Source organism: Drosophila persimilis, unplaced genomic scaffold, assembly GCF_003286085.1.
Source record: "Drosophila persimilis strain 14011-0111.01,24,50 unplaced genomic scaffold, DperRS2 tig00001940-arrow-arrow-pilon, whole genome shotgun sequence".
In the NCBI taxonomy this organism is placed as follows: domain Eukaryota; kingdom Metazoa; phylum Arthropoda; class Insecta; order Diptera; family Drosophilidae; genus Drosophila; species Drosophila persimilis.
The window spans coordinates 52,281-56,855 of record NW_020825599.1 but is presented as its reverse complement, the minus strand read 5'-3'; positions in this window follow the sequence as shown (position 1 = coordinate 56,855).

The window sequence follows — 4,575 nt, the reverse complement described above, 5'->3', positions numbered from 1 at the left end:
TTCCAAGGGCTGGGCAGTGGCAGAAGAAGTGGGGGACCGATTCCTCCTCCTCCTCGTCGCGACAACTCCTGCAGAAGTCGTTATGAGGGATTGACAGTCTAGAGGCGTGAGTGCCGATCTGCCAGTGTCCCGTAATGGCTCTAGTAACTGCAGAGCACTGTGCTCTGCTGAGTTTATACAGCTCTGCTGAGCGCTTCTTCGATCGATATGGCCATATCAATCTTGAGATTTTACAGGAAACGGTTTGCTGCCATCTCCTATTGGCATTTTGCTCGAACAATTCGTGCGTTAGGAGCCTGCACGTAGCCAAGGGCATCGCTACTTGCTCCCTCTCCGATAGGAGAGGAATCGTAGTACCCTGCCTGGCTAGCTCGTCGGCGGCGTCATTCCCCTCGATGTCCCTGTGGCCGGGGACCCATATAAGGAAGAGATCTAACTGCTCTGCGGTCTCGTGCAGAGACCTGCGGCAGTTATTTACAGTCGCTGAGTTCGACGATATTGAGCCTAGAGCTTTGATAGCTGCTTGGCTGTCCGAGAAGACGCACACTAAGTGCGTATCTAGGAGTAGTTTGGAGACGATCGAAATGGCCTCCTTGATGGCTTCAACCTCCGCTTGGAACACACTACAGTGATCCGGGAGCCTGAAGCAATGACTGATGTTCAGCTCGCTGCAGTAGACTCCGCCTCCCACGCGGCCGTCTAGTTTTGAGCCATCAGTGTAGAAGTGGACCGCATTTGCAGGCCCTGGTTCGCCCATCTCCCAGTCCTCCCTAGATGGGATTGATACCTGGAAGGGCGTCGAGAGGTGATCACTGGGGATACAGTAATCTGTCCTCTCTGGTAATTGCGGGAGTCTCATCAGGATTCCCGAGTGCCCAACCGCGGATGCTTTCCACAGTCTGGCTTCTCTCATTCGGAGGGCGGAAAGTGTTGCCACCTTCTTTCCCATGAGATCAACCGGGAGGAGGTCCAGCACAGTATCCAGGGCTTCCCCTGGAGTAGTGCGTAGCCCGCCAGTTATGCATAGCTCTGCCATGCGTTGAACTCTGCTGAGTTTGTTGAGGCCTGTCCTTTTGTCCAAGGCTGGCCACCATACCACCACTCCATAGAGCATGATTGGTCGTATGATGGCGGTGTAGAGCCACCGAACTATATATGGGGTCATTCCCCATTTTAGTCCGATGGCTTTCCTGCAAGTATAGAGGGCCACTGTGGCCTTCTTTACTCTATCCTCTATGCTCAATTTCCAATCGAGCTTTCTATCGAGGATTAGGCCAAGATACTTGGCGTTGTTGCTGAAGACTAGCGTTTCCCCACATAGTCTTGGGGGAATCAGTGCCGGAACTTTGTACTTCCTAGTGAAAAGCACCAGTTCCGTTTTAGACGGGTTGACGCCTAACCCGCATTTGTCTGCCCATTTCGACATTTTCGTGAGAGTACTTGTCATGCACTCACACAACGTCTGCGGAAATTTTCCGGAGAATGCTATGGCAACGTCGTCCGCGTACGCCACCACGCGGCAGCCACCCCCCTCTATCTCCCGCAGCAGTGTGTTCACTGCCACGTTCCATAGGAGGGGCGAGAGGACTCCGCCCTGCGGTGTGCCTCTGCTGACAAATCTGGTACACGTTAACGTCCCCAGTGATGCCTCAACCGTCCTGCATTGTAGCATCTGATCGATCAAGCTCACCGTCCTGGAGTCAACGCCCAGATCCGTCAGTGCGCCCGTGATGGCGGTCGGAAGGATGTTGTTAAAGGCGCCTTCTATGTCGAGGAAGGCTACTAGGGTGTACTCCTTAAAATTAAGGGACGCTTCGATGATCGATGTGATCGAGTGTAGGGCCGTTTCGGTGGATCTTCCCTTCCGATAGGCATGCTGGGAGTCTGAGATCAGACTGGACGGAATGCACGCCGTTAGATGCAGCCCCAGGAGCCGCTCCATCGCCTTTAGAAGAAAAGACGATAGACTTATGGGTCTGAAATCTTTTGGGGCAGTGTGCGAGGGCTTGCCTGCCTTGGGTATGAATACGACTTTGGTCTGAAGCCAGGTGTCAGGAATGCACCCGTGGGAGAAGATTCCCTCGTAAATTATTTTGAGCCAGTTAATGGCTTTGTGTCCCGCGTGAATCAGTTGGGCAGGGAAAATGCCGTCTGCCCCGCGGACTTGTAGGGTTTAAAACTTCTGATCGCCCAGGAAATGTTCTCCTGGCTTAGCAGTCTCAGGATGGCATTTGAGGCGACGGAAGGAGGCGCGAGGTAGTTGGGTCTGTTTTCATCGCAGCCAGGGAAGTGGGTATTTAGGAGAAGATTTAGCGACTCCTCGCTGGACGTAGTCCACGACTGGTCGGTGTTCTTCAAGTAGCCCAGGGTGGGTGTTGTCTTCGAGAGAACTCTGCGCAAGCGTGAGGCTTCTGAGTTACTCTCGATTTCGCTGCAGAACTTACGCCAGGAGGCGCGTTTGGCTTTTCTAAGTTCTTTGTTGTAGGTTGACAGACTGGCTTTGTACTCGGCCCAGTTTTGCTCAACGTTTTCAGCCTTAGCTTTATTGAAGAGTCTCCGGGAGGCTTTCCGGAGTTCACCCAGTTTCGGATTCCACCATTCAGGTTTCTTCCGGCCTCTGTTCTTGCCAGAGGGGCATGCTTTGTCGAGCGCCTTATTGCAGGCGTCGGTAAAGATCTTAAGAAGACGAGTCGTGGCCTCCGTGGAGAACTCCTCCTCAGATGGGGGCTCAGGGAGAACACGACAGAGGTAGTCAGAATACCGAGTCCAGTTTGTCCGCCTGATGTTCCGGAAACGGACTGGCTTCGGCACTGAGAAGGAGAAGACAGTTTCCACGTACCTGTGGTCCGAGAAGGAGTGCTCTTCCAGGACCCTCCAGGATACAATGTTACGCTGTATCTCATGAGAGGCAAGCGTGAGGTCCAGGACCTCCTTGCGGTTTTTAATGATAAAGGTGGGATCACTACCCCGGTTTAATAAGACCATCTGTGTGGTCAGTAAGTAACTGAAAAGGTACTCACCCCTTTCGTTTGTGTCAGTGCTTCCCCACTGACAGTGATGTGCATTGGCATCACACCCCACAATTAGGCCGATGTCCTTGGCCGAGCAGTCTGCGATTAGAGCCCGGAGAGGCGCGTGTGGAGGGGGCTCTGGTTGTTCGTGCCCCATGTATGCGGAGCAGATCCTCAGTGAGCGCTCCTGGCCTTCGAGGCTCACTGAAGGCTCTTCATTGCTGAAATTTGGGAGCAAAAATAAGTGCAACTCTCTTTTTGTAAGAATGCAGGTACGAGTTTTACCTGCGGTTTCAGCTACATATAGCTTGTAGTCAGAAGTCCTCAGACCGGAGACCCTGTTTCCGAGGATCCAGGGCTCCTGAATGAGTACTATGTCGGCTCCACCCTTGGCCAGATGGAGCAGTAGAGCAGCGCATGCTGCCTTACAATGGTGGAGGTTTATCTGCAGGAGCGTCAACGACATTCCTGAGGCTCGCCTCCACCACTGTTACTTCTGGATCGCTGTCAGGGGACTCCGGCTCCTCCCCGACAACGATATGGCTGAGACCTCTGGCTAGGTCGCTCTCGTCGAACGCGTAGTCGTCCAGGATGTCGTCCGACATCATGGACGCCGCATCCGACGCCGGGTTATCTTCCTCGCACGAGGCCCCCTCTTTCGGGATCTCCGGCAGCTCCGGGTCTGGCTCGACCGTCGCTTGCCTGCCCTTGCGATCGGACTTGTACGTGGATATGGTGACCTTCTTATAGCCATAATCCACTACACCGTCCGACTTTGCGAGGAGATCTATTGATTCCTCATTTAGGACGAGGATAATCTGGCGCCTCTGCCCTTGGATATCCTCCACCTTTGCCACCTTCCAATTGGCTGTAGGAAGGTGGGGGTTGCAGACCTGCAGTAACCTGAGGATCTTCTCAGGCTCTGCAGGCTTAGCCGAGACCCACGCTCTGGCTCTCGGGCGACTAGGGACATCTTCCCACTTCACGGCCTCCAGTTTCGCCCCTGGATAGACCTCTTTTAGGGCCGCCACCGCCTTCATGTAGAGGGCCGCAGAGCGAGCGTCTTGGCAGGCGATGGCTTTCACCTTGCCTTGATGCCACCCTGTGTCCTCACACTTTGGCGGTGGTCCGCCGTTCTCCTCCAGTTCCAGTAGGAACCGGTCCTGGAGCTCGTTCACCGATCAGGGTCTTGCCCCTCGCCACCTCAGCGAACGACCGGTTCGTGAGGTGGGTCTTCACCCGCTTGGGTTGCTGGGCTTGACCTGGCTGATTTGCGGGGTCCTCCGCTGAGCGTTGCCGCTTGTTGGGGGCCTTGGCTGGCTGGAACAGAGGAAGGATTGAGCAGGCCCACAGCCTCTGCTCCTTTCCTTCGGCTGACGCCTTGAAATTCGGGTCTTCGTTGGACAGGATGAAGGCCGCTCGTCTCCTGTCCTGGTACGACGGCTTTCCTCCCCGTGGTGCAGAGACGCTGCCCGCCGGGGGTCCCAAGGGTTCTTCGGTCCCGGTGCGCTTACCAGCCGCGATTACGCTCTGCTTGGCAGCCACCCCGGTATCCGCTTCGCCC